Here is a 20,498-nt window from a genome sequence, read left to right as displayed (position 1 = left end):
CTACTGACAGGATCAAAATAATCAGAGAAATGAAAGCTCCAAAAACTCAGAGAGAAGTGAGAATGTTCCTGGGTATGGTGGGATATTGTCGTCAGTGGATAATTAATTTTTCCCTGATAGCAAAGCCATTGATTAAATTGACAAAAAGTGACATGACAGATCCATTGGATCTAGATGCAGAACAATTGGCAGCATTCGAAGAGCTCAAAACAAAAATGTGTGAAGCTCCAGCTCTGGGTATGCCAGACTATGAAAAAGAGTTTGAACTGTACTGCAGTGAGAGAAATGGATGTGCACTTTCAGTGTTAATCCAGAAACATGGACAATTGAGAAGGCCTATTGCGTACTTCTCATCGACACTTGATCCTGTAGCTGTGGGTTTACCAGGTTGTCTAAAATCTGTGGCTGCAACATGCAGAAGCCTGGAACAGAGTGAGGGAATCATAATGGGGTATCCTGTAAGGGTATTCGTACCTCACAATGTGGCAATTCTTTTGACAAGGAGCAGAACTCAGCATATGTCAAATAGTCGGCTGACTAAGTATGAAAAAGTGATTTTGGGAGCATCAAATGTGTCTCTTGAAAGATGTACGAATGTGAATCCAGCAACACTTTTGCCGGATATTGAGAATGTGGGTATAAAGATGGAAGATGATCATGATTGTTTGGATGTGCTTGAGTACTGTACGAAACCAAGACCAGATATTAAGGATGTTCCCTTGCCTGAGAATGATCATGTGTTGTTTGTGGATGGATCATGCCTGAGAAATGATAATGGTGTGCTATGTGCAGCATATGCAGTGTGCAAAGTTTCAGAAGTTATGGAAGCATCACCATTGAAAGGAGTAAAATCTGCGCAAGTTGCTGAATTAGTGGCATTGACAAGAGCTTGTGAGATTGGGAAAGATTTGAGAACAACTGTGTTGACTGATAGTCAGTATGGGTTTGGAGTGGTGCATGATTTTGGCCAACTGTGGCTACAAAGAGGTTTCTTGACATCGGGTGGAACTCCGATAAAGAATGCTGAGCTGATTGGAAAATTGCTTGAGGCGATACAGCTGCCTAAGGAGTTAGCAGTTGTGAAATGTGCAGCACATGTTTCAGGAGAGGATTTTATCACTGTTGGCAACAGGTATGCTAACGATGTGGCACAGTATTGTGCAAAACTGAATCAATCAATTAACAGGGAGAGAGAAAAGAAAGAAATGTCTTTCCCTTCTGTGATGTTTACTAATGTCCTAGAAACGTGGGATGAAGTAAAACAGTTACAAGATGAGGCAGGAGAAGAAGAGAAACGAGATTGGGTTAAGGCAGGATGTGCTCCAAGGGAAACAGACCATGTTTGGGTCTACAGAGATGGCAGACCAGTGATGCCAAACTCAATTTTGTCGTCAATGGCAAGGATGTATCATGGCCAGGGACATCTGGGGAGGGACGCGATGATTAGGTCCTTTAAACAGACCTGGTATAATGCAAAGTTTAGGACAATTGCGGAAAGCATCTGTCAAAGGTGTTTAATTTGTCAGCAGTTTAACACTGGGAAAAAGACAGTGGTGAGTTTAGGGACAATTGGCAGAGAAGGAGGTCCTTTCACAAGGATGCAAATTGATTTCATTGAAATGCCCCAAGTGAACAGACTGAGGTATGTCCTAGTGGTAGTCTGTTTGTTTTCAAGGTGGGTGGAAGCTTACCCGACAAGGAGGAATGATGGATTAACAGTGGCAAAATTACTGTTGAGGGAGTTAATTCCTAGGTTTGGGTTTCCAGTCACAGTTGAATCTGACAGAGGTAGACACTTTCAAAATGAACTCATTGGTTTGATTTGTGAAGCATTAAAAATACAGCAGAAGCTACATTGTGCATACCGACCAGAGGCTTCTGGTGTGGTTGAGCAGATTAATGGCACAATCAAAAACAGAATTGGAAAAATGTGCTTAGCCACTGGCATGAAATGGCCAGATGTTCTGCCTCTAGTCTTGATGACTATGAGATCTACTCCAGACAGAACTACAGGATTGAGTCCGCATGAAATAATTATGGGACGTGCAATGCGCCATGCATTTGTGCCTGTGAATAAGTTGATGACAATAACTGATGACATGATTTTGGATTACTGTAAAGGCCTGGCTGACGCAGTTCATTCTGTGTTTCACCAGGTTGGAGAAGAAGCTACCACACTTGAGAAGAAGCAAGCCCATGATCTGAGTCCAGGTGACTGGGTGAGGATTAAGGTGCACAGAAGAAGAAATTGCTTGATTCCAAGGTGGGGAAGGCCAAGACAAGTTATTCTGACTACAACGACTGCAGTAAAGTGTGCTGGAGTGAGACACTGGGTACATGCAAGTCATACTCTGAGAATTCCAAGTCCGAGAGAGGGAACTGGTGAAGAGTATTATGGAGAGTCAGATTCCAGTGATGGTGAAGATCCTGAAGATACAGAATCAGTGAGAAAAGAAGCAGAGAAAGCTTCAAGAGATTCACTGCGAGTATCAGAGGGAAGATCAGATTCTGATTCTGTGAAAGAGCCTGAAGTTTCGAGTAGCAGTGGAGGAAAAAGAAAAGAAAAGAGAAAACACATTGAGACTACTCCTGAATCAGAAGAGGAGGAGATTGAAGAGCCACTTGAGATTATTCTTGAAGAAACAGGGTCAGAAGAAGATAGAGAGGGACAGATTGCGGAAGACCCCCGAGGAGGTGTAGGGAACATTGATGAGGAGCTAGGTAAAGGGACAAATAGACAGCAAGAAGATTGCGTGTCGGAGACCCGAGGAGGGACAGAAGTAGGGAAGTCTCAAATAGTGGTGAAAGAATCTGTGAAAGAAAAGAAAACTGCTAAGAAACGAAAGCAAAAGGCAATTGAAACAGAATCGGATGATGAGAATGAACAAACAGAAGGTCGAGTTCTGAGAAGGAGAACTTAGATTGGAGAAAGGAGTGTTAAAGAAAGGCCGAAAAAGGTTGTGAAAGGAGATCGTTGGCCTAACAACAGAGTGAAAAGACTGAGATACAGGATAATAAAAGCAAATACATCGGAAGCTGAACAAGTGAATGAGGTATCCAGTCAAACTTCAAAGGCTGAAGAAGAAGAATCAAAAAGAACAAAAGAGCCAGTAGAAATAAAAAGAGTTAAAAGACCCAACCAAAAGTACAGATCACCGGAATGGTCTTATGTGACACTGTCTGAAGAAGGAAAAGAAGAAACAGTGACTCAAGATAATCCGGAAGTGGTCTTGAGAAAAGTGGTTGAGGAAGATACTGGTGAAATTTTGAAAGTACTCTTGACTGACATTGGAGAAGAGTCGAGTACTGAGGATTCCGACGTTGGAGATTTGATACAATTTGATGTTGAAGAAATTGGAGTGAAAAATGATGAGTATCCAAACTGAGTAAAAAGGATTCACTTGGACTAAGTGAACGGAAGGATCTTTGAAGAAGCTGAAAAGTTTGGAAAGTTCTAATTACAGTAGTGGAGTAGTAGAAATTAAAGCAGAATGGCTAACATAGAGAATAATAAAAATAGATGTGCCTTCTTTAAAAGATGGTGCAAGATGTGCTGCTGTTGTACTGGAATATTAATGCTTCTATGGGGTGTTTTAGTTTTATTAGTTACTTTTAAGGTAGAATTTGGGATGGACACAGAAAATATGACTAATATAGAGAAGAATTCACAAAAAGAAATTCCAATTAGAAATAGTTACATACACAAAGATAGGTCAATTAACAATTTTTCTAGTAATGTTTTTTCTAGACTGTTATATGAATATGTGAAGACAATGGAAGTGAGGGATTGCTATGTCTGCATGCAGTTACCTGCATCCGTTTCAGAGGGTGTTACTTATCACCATTTACCAGCTACATATGGTATTTCTTGTAGTATTTTAAGTAGTGTTTTTTATTTGTTAGGGAAAATAGATTATAAGATGTCTAACAGAGATAGTATTTTTGGGCATTTGCCAATGAACAAAGAGCTGAATCAAGCTAAAGAAGCTAACACTTTTGGTGAGATTTTTATTGAAGAAAAAGGACTAACATTAGATTACATTTTTAAGAATAATTTAACTTGCAGTTTGAAAGAAGAGGAGAAAGCTTTCCTGGATATGGTAGAGGAAAGGAGAGTGAACATGCATGAGAAAGCGGGAAAATATGAAGTGAGTGAGACAATTTGGGACATTGAGATGGGAAAAGAGTTGAAAGATGGGGCTAGTCCAACTTTAGCTCTAGATGCACCGCAGAAGGGTAAACTATGCATTACCAGAAGGAAATCCCAATATGATACATATTTTGTGGGGACTAGTGAGTGCCATGATACATACTTCGTTGCGACTGGTTGGGGTTTCAGAGGTGGAGAAGATACTATTTTTCCAGGAGTGTACTATGTGTGTGGGAACAAGGCTTATTACAGGTTGCCTGACCATTGGTATGGCACATGTTATGTGGGTTTAGTTTTTCCTAAAATTTTTCATACAGATAAAATAAGTGATGTAGAAGATATTAACCTATTAAAACGTTTTAAGAGAGAAACTTGGTCTGAAATTGTGGGTGATATTTTTGGGGTTTTGATTCCAGCAGTGGGAATTTCTTTAAATGCTTATGGTATTCGGAAATTGTCCACAGTGGTTGATCGTTTATCGACAAATACCGCAGGAGGATTTCTTTTGGTAAATACGGAGTTAAGTGCCGTACGTGCCATGTCTATGCAAAATCGACTTGCCCTTGATATTCTTTTGGCTAAGGAGGGTGGAGTTTGTGGAATTTTGAAAGTTCAACATTGTTGCACTTACATTCCTGATGAAAGTAGAGATCTAAAGGTCTATATCAAAAATATTACTGATTTGCATGAAGATTTAGTACCACTTGAAACTGGGAGTTTATGGACTAAATTAGCTAATAAGATGATAGCTGTTAAGGATTTTATTGCAAAAATAGGTAGTACTATCGTAGGTAGAATATTGTTTCCCTTGTCTTGTATAATTGTTGCTTTGCTGATACTGAGATTAGTGTGTGTGTGTTGTAAAAACAGGAGAGGGAAAGAGAAATTGAAAAATGAAAAGAAAAAGAAGAATTCGAAAAATTCGAAAAGAGAACCAGAAGAGATTGAATTAGAAGAATTGAGGGAGGGTGTTTATTTAGAGACTAAGAGAGATGATGAAAGAGTGACTGGTGTTTAATGTTGTGTAAGGGGAAAAGACATTTCTGATTTCTCCTAAAATGGGACTAAATTTTCACTAATTTTTTTTTTTTGGGTTTATTTGGTGATAAAATCACCAAAGGGGGGATTGCTGGAGCAGAGTTTTCTGTTAGAAAATTCTGGGGCTTTTGAAGCTCTGGCATGTCTATGCGTTTTATTAATTATTAATAATTAACAACTAATTATTAGTCTTGTGCAAGTGTGTTTCACTAATCAACCTGTTTGTCCTAACACAAGAGAAGGTTACACGAGGGTTAGCATGCGTGTGCTGTTTTTGTATTTACAATAACGTGCAAGTTTTATGTTTAAACGTTGCTGTGTGCTATTTATTTTGAGCACAAAACGCTGTCTGAATTAATGCTCTATATGTCGCAAAGCTAGATAAATGCATACACATAAGGGTGTTAGTGGGGTTAACACTGTTTAATCATTATGATGTAGTAATATTTATTTTGTCTCTTTAATTAAAGATGGTCTATTGTGGCCTATGGAGGCCTTTGTGAAATGACTGAGAATAATTTGAAGCCTGGCTGAGCTATGGTGCAGGCGAAATCTGTGATGTGACAAGGGAGACCCCTGCTGGAATTCGGTTACAGACAACTGACCGTAGTCCTTATATGGAAATTTCCGGGAGGACATCAGCAAGTTTGGAGGATCTCCAAAAGAAATGATTTGTCCTTGGTAAACAAAGAGCCTCAGAAAGAACGCTGTGCTAAGGCCGGTTTGCCGAGGGAAATGAGCGAGATGGATACTTTAATAGTTTCTAGTTCTTGGTTCCTGTTCCGTGATTTGCGTATTATGACTTTTCCTGAGCGGAGATTTCAAGATGTTGCAAAGTTACATCCCTTCCTTCTCGTTCTGCTCAGTGATACAGTTTTACTTGTCAAATTCATGTGTGTTTTCATTGTATTTTGTATTATAAAATGTTAGCTTAGGGAGGACTCTCCCCACACTTTCTTTCGTCGCCTTGCTGCGTGAACTTGCGTTGCTGAGGACTGATGCTGAGGACCTTATCCTGAAAAGACTTTTGAGAGACTGGTCCTGACCCGTTCTGACACTAGTTAGAATAGGTAACTATGAGAAATGATTTATTCTGATTTACTCTGACTAATTTAGATAAAGCAATATAACTTTTAAACATGGTGTTGGTTGTTTCTTTCCTTGTCGTTTATTGAATATTTTTTTAATATTGTTTATAGATTGTTAATATTATGTTAGGCAACCACTAAACTGGTCCTATCGCCTAGATATAGATGCAGGGTGCTTTAGGAGTTTTCTTCCCACAGGTTTGCTGCTGGTAGAGTATTGGAGTGTATGTTAGTGAAATGGGCCCTAGTGTATGATGAATGTATGTGCGTGTAACTGTGAAATTACTCTATCTGTGGTAGTGGGCATATTTTAGGTACCCTGATCTGTATCACAAACAATGTGCTCTACTCCAATCTTCTGCACTCCAATCTGCCCCTCTTATCCAAAACAATCTGACCCTCTCCAATGCAAAACTATTTGCCCCCTGTCCAATCCAAAACATTCTGTCCCACTCCAATCTACCCTACTCCAATCCATTACAATATGCCCCACACCAATCTAAAACAATCTGCCGCACTCCAATCCAAAAATGTCAGCCCCACTCCAATCCAAAACAATCTGCCTACTCCAATCCACCCCACTCCTATCTGCCCCACTCCAATCCAAAACAATATACCCCACTCCAATCCATCCCACTCCAAAAACATGCGGATAGCTAAATAAAAGTTTTAACTTTTGAATGTACACTGGTGAATATTTAATCTGATTCAAATGAAATCTGTGAATTTCCCAGTGCGTTGCGAGCCTGCCTTTATTGTTTTGTGAATTGTAATGGGTATTGTTAATATTAATGCTTATTGCTGAGGTAGACGCCATTATCTAGAAGACACCTGCTGCTTTATTCCATGGAGTTGAAACATCGACATGCCCGTAGGGTTAAATAACTTATTGTTACACGAATTTATATCAAACTATGTTTTAAATACTGCATATAGAACCAGTACGGTCTATATCGACATGACACCCTGAGTTTCATGTACATATGACAATATTATTTACACATCAAGCAATTCTGTCACACTGTGCTGTCTGCACTACTTTGCATTATATACTGTATTATGAGATTTGAAAAATTCAGTAAATCAATATATCTACAGTACCCTGAGGTGCATCAATTGATCTACTATTACACCTAATTATGAAGAATTACCAGAACTATGTAGATGTGTGTATAGGTTTAACCCAGGGAACGATTATCTGTGTTCTGAGTGCGTTTATAAGCATTAACTCATTTGTATGTTATGAAATAATAAGCATATGCTTTCCTCAAATGCAAGTAAATATAAAATATGGGATACTAAAAGTGCTTTAACAAACTATGCAGTCTTCGACTGTATTTATATCCCACACCAATCAAGTTGATATCAGGTGTTACATGTGGCATCAAATATGATTATTTGTAGTACATTAAAAATATGACACTGTTGTATGAAGTTTGCGATAATGTCTTTTGTTGAGTGATTGAGTTAGTGCACTTAAAACATGTCGGGTCTGCTGATGGTTTCTTCAGGAGGGGCCTTAAATCAGCAGGTTTCTATTCCTCAGGGAACAAGGCCACAGTGATGGATGTGTTCAGGACCTTCCTGAACTCGTCAACTATTGTCATGCTGGTGTTGTTGAAGACGTGATGGGGGCATGCGTCGGTGGGTGCCCTAGAGTACACGTAGTTCATGATGGCAATAGCATATAGAGTGGTGAGAGATTCCCAGTGGGTGAGCGGCGTTCGGCATTTGAGTTCGTGGGTGTGAACCAGTTGATGGGGTCAGCTGTAGTGGGTTGGCTTTCGAAGTTTACATCACTCCAGTATCATTAGTCTCATAAGTTATATCACTCAAATTACACACATAATTCACAACGCTCACTTATTTCACATCACTCACAGTACTCACAACATTCACACCCCTCACATGCATCAATGACATCATCACATCCCGCACTCCATTGACATCGCTCACGGTGCTCATATCAGTCACGGAAGGCACATCCCAGACATCAGGCTCACTGTCCACATCACTCACTGCTGTCAGAACACACATCACTCACTTCAACTGCACTACGTTAGATGTCCCAGACTCTACACCCTTCTGTGTTGGAGCCTCCCTGGATCTGCATTCTCTTTCAGTGTCCAATTGCCTGCTTTGTTGCTGATTCTGGTGGAACACTTTTGATGTATGGGAAAAAGTGGTGTAAAAAACAAGACACCAATCAAAATGTGCCCATTTCCCATTGACACTGAGAACACAGCTTTTCAGAAGCACAAAGACCAGGGTGGCCCTGTCTGTTTCCTCTGTGTGTTTGTTTGCTCTACTAACTAGATTGGGTATCTCCCCACCATTATCCCTAGCCACTTTTCTAGAGTAGTGATGAGGTCACAGAACAGACCGTCCTGCAGAGTTATGACACCCGCTGCAAAGGTTAAATATTTGGTACCTAGGGGTCAGACTCAGACTTGCCTCTTCAGGGACCTTACAATGAGAATGATGTCTGGACCTCAGAGGATGCAGGTTTTTGCACTCAATTCATTCCTTCTAATCTGGTAACTGTTTCTAGGGCAGTGATGGGACCTCTTTCCCTGGCAGTCACTTTCTCCTTATTTTCAAAGCCTCCAATAGATTCATCTGATGTCTAGGAAACAATTGGAGCGTTATGTTTTTTCCCCACAGTCTTTGTTTCATTACCCTACTGTTTCAAAAATAAATTGTTATCTTTTCATTTTCAGCACCGGACAACCTGAAACATTACCGCATTTTGGGGCAATTTTCCAGCAAACAACAAGAGGACCCCAACCTCCTTTGCTGCTCTCTCACCCGACCCCGGCTACAACCCAGCAAACACCAGTGTTAAAGGTAAGGCAACTGATGCTATATATTTTTTTACATCGTAGTTAGAGCATGTATGTCATGTGGTCACTCTCAAGGCCCTCAAGCAGTGTCTTTCAGTGCCTCCAGCAACACTATGGCACAGAGAGGCAGGAGGCAGTACGGCTCTATTTTTAGCAGTCATTTGAGATGTATTAGGATAATGCACAATATATATGTATAATGTATTTATACTGAAATTTGATATTATTGCACTGCACCTTATACGTTGTACTTTGATTATTGACAGGTTTCTTTAATATATATATATATATATATATATATATATATATATATATATATATATATATATATATATATATATTGGTAAGGCCAGCAACACCCGACACCCCATCATGAATACAGTACAAGAGCTGATTACAAAGTCATTCCAGTCACGGCCACTTGAACAAAAACTGAAGTTAAAAGAATTGGGACCTCAACAGCCTGAAATAAACCTACAGCAAACTACCCAGGACAGAGGAAAAATGTCAAAACGTACATTCTCAAATGCCTGGTACACAAAAGCTGATTGGCTTACAGGCTGCCCTATACGCAATTCTCTGTTCTGCTTCCCCTGCTTGCTGTTTGGCGGTGACTTTTCTTGGACACGGCAAGGAATGGTCGACCTGAAGCACATCGCTGAAAAAATAAAGAAGCATGCGCTCACAAGAAATCATCTGGAAAACCTGACAAGACTGGGAATGTTGGGGGAAGACGCACCAATTGAGCGGCAGATAAATGATGCGTATCGCAAATCCATTCAAAAACACAATGAAGCTGTGGATAAGAACAGACAAAATCTATCCAAGATCATTGATTGCATTCGTTTCTGTGGTGCTTTCGAACTGGCATTGCGAGGCCATGATGAATCGGAAACTTCCTCAAAACCTGGGATCTTCCGAGGCCTAGTGGATTTAATGTCAACTATAGACCAGGATTTGGAAAGACATTTAGCACATGCTACAGTCTTTAAGGGCACCTCTAATACAATACAAAATGAACTCCTTGACTGTATGCTCGAAATTATAAGAAGCCATATTGTGCAAGAGTTGCGAAACAAAGACTTTGTGGCTATTCAGGCTGATGACACCACTGATGTGTCCACTCAAACACAGTCCGTGTTAGTGTTTCGGTACCTTGACAGTGACAGAAACATTGTGGAAAGATTTTATGGCTTCACGCATTTAAGTGACTCTAGTGCAGCAACCATCACTGAAGCAATACTGTGTCAACTGGACTTAATTTTCCCGGACCTGCCTCAAAAACAAAAACTTATCGCACAAAGCTATGACGGTGCATCCGTAATGAGTGGGAGCCTTAGTGGAGTTCAGAAGAGAATTCGAGATGTGTACCCTAATGCTCATTTTGTGCACTGTTACGCCCACCAACTCAATCTTATTATGCAACAGGCGGTATCAAAAGATCAGAGAGACACGAGTTTTCTTTCAGGATATCGGAGGCATAGCAGCATTCTTCACACGTTCCCCCAAAAGAACAGAAGCCCTTCATGAGATTGTGGACAAAAGCGTACCAAGGGGATCCTCAACTCGTTGGAACTTTCACATTCGTACAGTCAACTTAATCTTTGAACAGAGGGAGGGCCTTGAGAAATGTTTTGTCGCCATAGCATCCAGAGCAGACTTTGATCACACAAGTCAGAATGAAGCCCATGGCTTTATTAGAACACTACAAGACAAAGAGTTTCAGTTCTTACTGTTTTTATTTCATGACATAATGATTCCTGTTGATGTGTTATACGATCAGTTGCAAAGAAAAGACCTAGATACTGTCTCTGTGAAAGCCAATACATCTGCATTTGTACAACAGATTATGAAAGTGAGAGATGGGGTTGAAGATTTAGAGAGCAAACTGCCGGAGCATTCTGTTTTTGCAAACCGCAGACAAAACATCACCTCTCTGGTTCGAATTGGAAAGGAGATATGTGACATTGTAATTGTGCAGGCGAAAGAACGTTTTTCGTTCACAAAACATTTGGTGAGTGCGACTTTATTGCAAAGTAAAGAGTTTGCACAATATGATGAATCCTTCCCTGAGCGTGCTCTGAATCAGGCTGTGGAAGCATATCCTATGCTCAAAAAAGAGCAGCTGAGAACTGAGTTAACTGTACTCTACGGAATGCCTGTGTACCGGAAGGCCACAAGCGCCTTGACTTTGCTGAGTTTAATTCATAAACTGCATATGGAAAACTCACTTACAGAGACAGTGACTTTACTAAAAATTGTGATTACGACTCCAATGACAACAGTAGAAGCTGAACGATGTTTTTCAGCCTTAAAGCGCATAAAGACATTCCTCAGGAACACCATGCTAGAGGAAAGACTAAATGCTTTGGCGATGCTATCTGTAGAGAGCAAGCTAGTCCAAAAGATACCGGACTTCAACATGAAAGTAATTGACAAGTTTGCTACACTGAAAGAGAGACGTGCGGATTTCATCTACAAAAAGTGAATGCTGCTACTTGTTTGAATACAAAAAATTCTGATTGAGGTAAGAAATGCATTGTTATCTCTGTTTTTAAAAGTTTTGTAGTGTTTGTTCTATTTGGAGACTACACAGATTTGCTCACCTTTGTTCACTGGCCGGACCTGTCTCCCGCAGGGTGAACGATTCGTTGCTTGTGTTGCCTATCAAACCTTTCCCCTTGGCAAATTGCGAAAACCTTTATACCAGTGGTTCCCAAACTGTTTACTCCTGAGGACCCCAATTGAGTCACCACTGGAAGCCGGGGACCCCCAAGCAATTTGTATGACTTAAATTTCAAACATTAAAACAGTAATTCGAAAACAATAAACACACGTGTGCACACAAAACGGATACTCGAATTCCTAAGGATTTTAGTATTTTATATTGAAAGAATTTGCAAAAAACAGGAGGGTTAGCGCTGCATCTCCATGACTAACTTTTAAATGGTTGGTTTTATTTCGCAGTATGAGACTCCTGCCAGGGCCAGACTGGAAACCCAAAGCAGCCCTGGCAAATGTTTTCAGACCAGTCCCCATACAGTGCACACCTAGTGCAGTGAGTGCGCCTGACCACTACAAAAGGGGCTTTGGGAGGCTCTCCCCCCAAGACAATTTAGGAAACAATGGTGCAGTCTACAACAAATTTATCATTATATATTGAATTGTATCAGCTTTTAAAGAGTAGTAAATGATGACCTTACTATGCACCAGGATATGACAATCTTTGTTGGGGTTATTCAATGATTCCCATATTATCCTCCTCCAACAGTGCCTCTCATCTCTCCATAGCCCCTCTGTCACATGTATTTAATTTGTTTTATAACATCTCTCATACCATTGAAGGATGTCAGAGCACCTTAAATCACACACATATAGGGGCAGATTTACAAGCCCCTTGCGCCACAGGTGCGTCACAAAAAGTGATGCACCGGTGACGCATTTTAGTGCCCCATATTTCCAAGGCAGGAAAAGCAACCCTGCGTGACTTTTCATGGTCTTGTAAATATGGCCCAATTGCACACAGCACTACGTGAAAGGGACGTTCCATGAGTGTTGCTGTGGGTGTTCCCACACATAACCCATGGAACCAGACACATTTCCAGATTTGCGAGGAATCGTAAATCTGGAAATGTGTCTGAATGCTACGCCACCCCAGGGGAGGCGTAGGGAGGGGCAACTTGGAGAAATGTATTAATTTCTCCTCTTTCTATGCATGTTGCATTCTGCAGCACGCATAGAAACAGGATATTACCTCTGGTGATTGTTTATGTACAGGAAGGTGTCCCTTCCTGCACATAAACAATAAGTAAAACAATGACGTTTTGCAAGTTCTATGTGTGCTAATGCAGGTGTCCCTTCCTGCACATAAACAATAAGTAAAACAATGACGTTTTGCAAGTTCTATGTGTGCTAATGCAGCACACTTAGAAGTTGAAAAACGCCATTTCTGATTGTTTATGTGCAGGAAGTAACCCTTCCTGCATGTAAACAATCTCCCCACGACACAGGCATCCTTGCACCATGGTGCAAATGTGCCTGTGCAGGCGCATGGCAGCAGTTTGTGCGCCAGCACAGGGGGAAGCACAGAGATGCAACATATTGTTGTAAATATGTCGCATCCCTGTGCTTCGAAAGTGACTCAGTGCGGCGCAGCCAAATGGCTTGCGACACACACAGTCAATTTCCTTGCAAATCTGCCCCATGGAGACAATGATTCATACGTGTAAATCAGTGTATAGAAAATGTTACATAAGGCAAATGCGACTACAGGGTGTAGGATTCACATGTTATTCATACTGGTAGGCATTTTTAAAGAGTGCTTGGTCTGGAGAAGCACAAACTCAGGATTCAGAACATAACAGTGGTTAGCATTGACTTTAACAATAAAAATGTATTGCCACCCAAATAAACCTTTTTAGCAGGATTAGGATAATGAAAGACTTGAAACAAACATATGTTTCTAACTTGTATCATGCAGCTTGCAAGCAGCTCTTTGATGACAGTTTATAGGTCACTGTGCTAGATTACTATTGTCACTTATGAACTGCACAGTAACAAAAGAATCTGTGACTAAAGCAGTAACCCACTAACCTAGGCACATAAAAAATGTTTTTCAAAATGCATGGTACACGTTCTTTGCAGTAGGCATATTAACCCTCTGTGCTACATTAGATAAGTCAAAGCTGCCACTTGACACAACTCTCATCTCTCTCCAGCAGGTACATTAATCACCGACGTAATCTTGACACTTTTATTGTTGCTGGAAAACTGCTGATTCTACAAGGAACTTTTTTGTGCTTTTAAAATTACTGCCTGAGGACCCCCTGGGAATGTGTCACGGACCCCTGGGGGTCCGCGGACCACAGTTTGGGAAACACTGCTTTATACCATTTATATTTGGGGTACTTGCGTGGACCTATGTGAAGTGTGTGTACAAAGTTCAGCTCAACCAGAATCACGGTAACAGCGCATTGCGCTGCCTCTTTTATATTCAGTATATTGTAAGACTGTTTTTCTTCCCCCGCCTTTCCTTGTTTTGTTTCCCTGTTTTCCCCTTGCTTGCCATTCGTTACTCTAGAGTCTAATATTCAGTATGTTGTAAGACTGTTTTTCTTCCCCCGCCTTTCCTTGTTTTGTTTCCCTGTTTTACCCTTGCGTGCCATTCGTTACTCTAGAGTCTAATAGAGTCGGAAGGCCGTAGGGGGAAGACTGTGGACTTTTCTTCAAGTTCCTGACGCTCCTGCGGAACGAGCCTGGCAACCATTACACTGCTGTGCAACTTCTTCTACTCTTAGAGCTGAGATTTCCATGAGTCTTATAGTCTGAATTCAGCACCTGAGCATAATAGGACAGAATGTATGAAGCTCTGTGGTAATACTGAATAAGCAGCTACCTATGTTATGCCATCTATTAATGTAATAACTGCACTTTCACAATTGCTTTATTAACCTTCCTGCTTTCTCAAATTTGCTTGAAAATGCACGATTTTTCTTCTTTTTTTTCAAAATTTTCTTGGGGGGGGGTAACCCCCCAAACCCCACTTTTGGGGTTCGGGCTCGCTCCCTACGCTCGCTCGCTACGGTGCTGTATGCTAATTCGTTTGCGCCCCACCACTTTAAAATCTCACCCACCGCCCCTGGTCAGTGGTAGAAACAACCAATGAAGTTGGGAATCACAGAGATCACAAGTTTTCTTTGCTTCAGTTGTATGCCTTGTGAGCAGAGGTAGGAAAAATGGGGTGAACTATAACGTCTGGGTACAAGTGCTGGACCCCCTCTGAAGGTAATTGATTCAGGCTTGCTTGTAAGGTTCTTCTCGGGTGGCCTTATCAGAGACACGCCTTTAAAGGTTTGATGTATTACAAAGACTTTCTAATCAGTTTCAGAAGGTGCAAATTTTAGAAGCCTGGCCTGGGAGAACTATAAGCACCACAGCTATCTGCTATATGTAAACCAGGAAAGGCGATGGCATCGAAAACTCTCAATTTCTTTCAGCACGAGGTGCCTAGATAGGCGGATATGGAATACAGCCCACCAGCGGGCAGTGAACTACTCATCTGAGCTAACCAATGAGACACATGTGAATAAATCACAGTGTGTGTATAAAAACAGAGCCAGGGACTACACAGCCGCCCCAGACAACGAACGGCGGATTTACCAGGCACACTGAATTTGACCATAAAAATCAACAGGAAGGGCATGTTGGGGTACAATATATACCCTATGCGCCTTCTTTCGCAACTAAACACACAGTGTTAAAGACGTGTTTGTGCAGATCGGTCACAGAGGCATGTCAACAGCTGTAAAGTGCGAGGCACACAAAAACAGGGCTAGCGCGCTGGGTTGGAGGAAGTCGCAAAAACTGGATTGAAAAGGCTAGATTCTGCAAGTAACACGTCTTTTTCCCGTCAAAAGTGCAGACGCGTACCCGGTGTGGCAACACAATCATGCAAAATTTAGTCCTCGCTACATCGTAATCTCAGATTTTTTTCAGAGCAGCTGACCTATTTTCTCGAACGGTCTTTTCACGAGCAGGTTACACTCATACACGGTTATTTTTCTAATTTTTAAAGCAGACCGGCGAACGACCTGTATTTTCTGCCACGTTGCCAGCTTCCTGATACATAAACTGACCACCACTGGTGGTTTGTTGTGAAAAGGTACTGCATAAGGTATATATTTCACTGTAACACTTTTTAACTGCAGTCCATCCCTTAGCCAGCAGTGAAAATAAATGCAATACTACACGGGTTGCTTACGCATGTTTTGTGTGCATATTTTGCAGGTTGGAACTGCAGATAGAATGTGTATTTAAAACCTTTCCCGTGGGCGGATTAAAAGGAGCCCTGCAAACAGGCATCGAGCCCCCGCCACAATAATCAGATCAGCTGTTCTTGTCCATTTGCGGCAGGGGGAAAGTTTACCAAAATCCACCGCGCCTCTAAAGCGCCGAGAGCAAACGCAGTCGGTGCAAGGGCCATCCCATTCAGCTCACGCGCGTTCATAAAGCAGGAAATGTACATGCAACATATTTCTTACCTGGTTCTCCCTGTGCGCAACGCAACTAGCGAGCGCAGCGTCTCAAAGTGTGGACTTGTTTTGCTGCCTCTCTGCCTGGCTAATGCAGTCGTCACTTCCTAGTCCTGCGAAGCTGGAGTGTTTCCAAACCCCTCCTCTTCGTCGTCTCTGACCTGCGAGCTGCACGAACCAGCAGCGAAGCCCAGAGGATTTAATCTGCAGCTGGAAGCAGTCCCCTAGTCACTGCCCCGCTTTGCACAGCACCCTTCTGTGCACACTGTCTACCTTCCGCACAGCACGCCCCGCGCAAACTGCCCACAGCTGTCAGTCAGAGCACATACTCTGCTGAGGAACCGGAGTGAATACTGGAGTGACTCCCGCCCCAGAGCCCGAGCACACTGTTGGCTGCTTTCTGTGCAGTGTGCACAGCGACGCCAGCTTGGAGCGCGCCGTGTACTACTCTGCAGAACTGCTCTCAAGTTTCCCTTTTCCGTGCACGAGTAACCTTCCAGTCGATTTAGGAAACCCGAGAGCTCTGCTGCAGAGCACAGCACCCTCTGGACTCCGCAAGCTGCCCCTTAAAGGGCCCACCCCGCACACTGCCCGTGGCCACTTTCTCTGCTCAGTATAGCCATACTAATGTACAACGCTGTGCATGGATCTGTATGTACCGCTTGCAGAACAGTGTGAACGCACAGTAATGCCAACACTACTACAGACTTCTCTTGCGCAGCCCAATGCACGCAGCATTATATTCATAGTGTGTCTTGACTTCCGCATTAATGAAATGTAATCATTGTACGGATTAGAGATGTATACACACATGCACTAATGTTAATTTGAAATGCATTATCATGTACTCTTTTATTTACGTTTTCCATTTATTCTTCGAGTTACATGTGTGGATGACTAAGCATTCATTTGAGTTCCTATTAACTGGATGACTAAGCGTTCATTTGAGTTCATATTAACTGCTAACTTACCCTGACTAAAGGCCTCAATTGAAATGCATGTTGCTTTGCCAGCACTTTCTCTCTTTCCAAGCAGGTTTATTATCATGTTTATATTAGACTGCTGATAGTGAGGCCCGAAGGGAAGAACTTGGCAGTGAACGTGGAGCATTAATGGTCAGAAGAAGCCTTCTCTTCATCATGTACCAGGACGGAGAGATGTTCAAAGTTAAGAACTACAGTCCCAGTGTCCAGTCTCATGCGATGGGAAACTGAAGGGGTGTTGCAGATGCACTCAAGTAACAATTTGGCTGGTTCCTGGTGGTGTGAAAGGGGAGTCTCCTGTTACTTTTGAATTGGTGTTCTCACAGTTGGAAAGAGAGATTCCCTTTAGACTTCGAGAGGTGCAGACCTCTCTGCTTGCCTTATTCTTGCAAGTGTGAAGCTTTATGTTAAACACTTATTTCCTCTTTCATACACTTCTATTGAAGTCTCATCACCCTGACACCTTCAATGCTCCCTAATTAGAGTCTCTAGATAGATCAGGTGCAGGACATTGAGATGCGCAGTCTTTGATTTTTTACAGTTAAATCTGTAGCCCATGTGAGTAAATCTCAGAACTATGCGATCTACCCGTGTCAAGTGTACTGAAAGGTCATCATCCGTCAAATATATGTCATCGACATTGGACAATTCAAGGTCATCAAATTGTTGTAAAATTTCTGTTACTCAAGCTGAGAACAGCCTGGGGCTATTCTTATACCCCTTAGGTTATTATCAGAATTGCCCCTGACAACCCAGCGTGCTAATGCGGTAAAAATACCTGCTTTCAGGCTCTATATTTTGGCAGAAAAATTCATTTGAGGTATCTAGTGTGGTTTTTTATTTTTTCCTCAATATGTTATCAATTAGTGCTGCGCTGTGCGCGTTTTGTACTGCAAATGTGCGAGTAGCTGTGTTTAAATGTCTGTAATCTAATACTAGACGATATGAATGATCTGGTTTCACCAAGGGAAACAAGGGATTATTCACTGCAGAGGTGCAACTGTCTATTGCACCCTGGTACTTAAGTTGTTGGGGAATTTCCCTAACGTGTCTTTTATCCTAATTTTTAATGGGGCTTTGTGTTTGAAGTTGTGGGGTCGACCTCATTGGTATTTCATGATAAGGGGAACCAACATCCCACCCCACATGGTTGCAGTATAATGCCGGAGCTTGCGGTAATGCCCACTCCTTGGCATAGGAATGTTTTACATGTTCTGGAACGCGGATCGAGGAGCCAGGATAAATTACAGTTTCTCTGTTTGGGCAGTCCATGATGAACTCGGGTGGTCAATCCTTTTCGGCCAAGAGAATGTTATAGCAGAGAGGGCGCCAGACCAATATGGCCGCACCTGTGTGAGGCTCTCGCCGGCCGGGCGCTTCGAATCTTCACCAGCCCATCCTAATGTACAAGGAACACTAATCTGACTGGCTCTACTGGACGGGCAGAGGACGACGCACGGCTCCACCGAGTTGGGGCCCGATCTTGCCGGTGGTTCACCTGCTACGACCGCCGATTTCCCCCGCGGCCGCTGCGGCTGTTCGACTGGTGCGAGGAGGCCGGCCGCTGTGCACACGCTGCAGCGGGGACTTGCTGTGCACGCTAGGCCGCGGAGCGCGGCCGAGGCGGAGGGCGATTGCTGACGTCGGACGCTCCTGAGGTGGCTTCCCCTGCCCATCGCTGACCTCCGGACACACTGGTGAGACGGGGGCGGGCTGATGCTTCACTGGGGGCGCGAGATTGCGGAGCTACAAGCGTAAGCCCATACGAGCCTTGCGGAGCTGACGAAGAGTGCCCCATCTTGCTTAAGTCGGCCCTGGGTGTGACGGGGGTACGTTGTCCTTGCTGTTGGTGCCCCCCCCCCGCGGGCCTTGCCACGTGGACCCCGCTGCTTGACCTGGCCCTGTGAGCTACTGTTCGTGCAGAAGGTGCCTGCTCGTGGCCCCTCTCCTGACGATACCTCCTACTTCTGGCACATAGTGGATATCTGTGGGCCCTACACCTGGCTGGCTTCGCGGAGGGGTCACATTCGGAGGTGACCGGAGTACGGCCTAGTTCTCTCCCTGCTGCACGCGACCAGGCGCTGACTGGGTTGGAGAGACTGCTCCGTGTTGGTAATCCGTCTCCGAAACCAGGGGGGCCGACCTCCACAATGGGCAAGACTGATGCCAAGCACGCCAAACAATCCCGGCTCCCGTTCGAAGCTCCTACAAAAAAATCCCACGCCCAACCGCCGGGAGACGGCGATGCTGAAGGGGGCAGCGCAGATGAGGTGGATTGGAAAGCGCTCCTCTTAAACATGCAGACCAGCCTCACCTCCATTGACTCCAAGATCGATGGTATGACGCGCCGCCTGGACTCCGTGGTGCATAGATTGGATCAGCACGAGGAGCGGTTTAAGGAGGCTGAACAGCGGGTCTCCGGGCTGGAGGATGGGGCGACGGCCACCACGTCCAAGGTATCGCAGATGGAGCGATTGCTGAAGGTGATCGCCGACAAAAATGAAGATTTAGAGGCGAGATCGCGCCGGAACAACGTTCGCCTTATTGGTCTGGTGGAGACTACCTCAGTGGGCAGGATGGAACTATTCGTCGAGAAACTTCTCTCCGATCTCTTCGGCGCGGACGCCTTCTCTCCTCAGCTGGTGGTGGAACGGGCTCACCGCACTTTGGGCCCTCGCCCCGTGCCCGGCGCTCCCCCGAGGCCTATAGTCATCCGTTTTTTGAATTACAGGGATAGAGACACCCTTCTCCGACTTGCCAGAGAAAAACAACCAGTCCTCTTCGAAAACACCACGCTATCCTTCTTTCCGGATTTTACACAATCTGTGCAAGACGCACGTCGTAAATTTGGCCAGGTCAAGAAACGACTGCTTCAACAGGGACTTCAATACTCCATGCTATACCCGGCCCGGCTACGGGTTGTCCATCGTGGCAAGCCACATATATTTCAGGATCCTGCCCAAGTTGAACTGTTTCTGAAAGACCACAAAAGATCTATTGACCTGGCCCACTCCCCTTCGGGGAGTACGAGATCCCGATCGCCCACTTCTGCCCTTGACTGACTGGGGATATCTGGCCGCCGTTGAGCTCCGTTGATGGTATTCTTTAGATGTGCACTTATTTCTGCCTCTGCCTTTCTTCTATGCAATTCAATGACTGCTTAATATGTGACTCTGTGTTCTCGCCCGTTCTGGTGGAGTTACCACCCATTAGGCTATGCCTCTCCTTTTCTTGATGGTTCCTTGACGATGTTTCAACTCGATTGCGCCCTGGCACCAACCTCCCCCTCCCGTGTTTCTCCACTGGATCTTGACTCCAGGGGGTAGCGGGTGAGATATCGGGGGAGTGGGATGGCGGGTCTGGAC

At 43.5% G+C, this 20,498-nt stretch overlaps 1 protein-coding gene across 1 annotated transcript in view; it reads right to left on the bottom strand.

The window, feature by feature from the left end:
* Positions 1 to 16,298, bottom strand: part of MIDEAS (mitotic deacetylase associated SANT domain protein) — a 567,044-nt gene extending 550,746 nt beyond the window's left edge. The window contains exon 1 of the mRNA XM_085627052.1: positions 16,160 to 16,298. The gene's annotated coding sequence lies outside the window, so the exon portion shown is untranslated. The remainder of the gene's footprint in view (positions 1 to 16,159) is intronic.
* Positions 16,299 to 20,498: the final 4,200 nt, after the last annotated feature.

Source organism: Triturus cristatus, chromosome 9 (assembly GCF_964204655.1).
Source record: "Triturus cristatus chromosome 9, aTriCri1.1, whole genome shotgun sequence".
In the NCBI taxonomy this organism is placed as follows: Eukaryota; Metazoa; Chordata; class Amphibia; order Caudata; family Salamandridae; genus Triturus; species Triturus cristatus.
The sequence above is the reverse complement of the archived record's forward strand: the minus strand, read 5'-3'. Positions and strand labels throughout refer to the sequence as shown.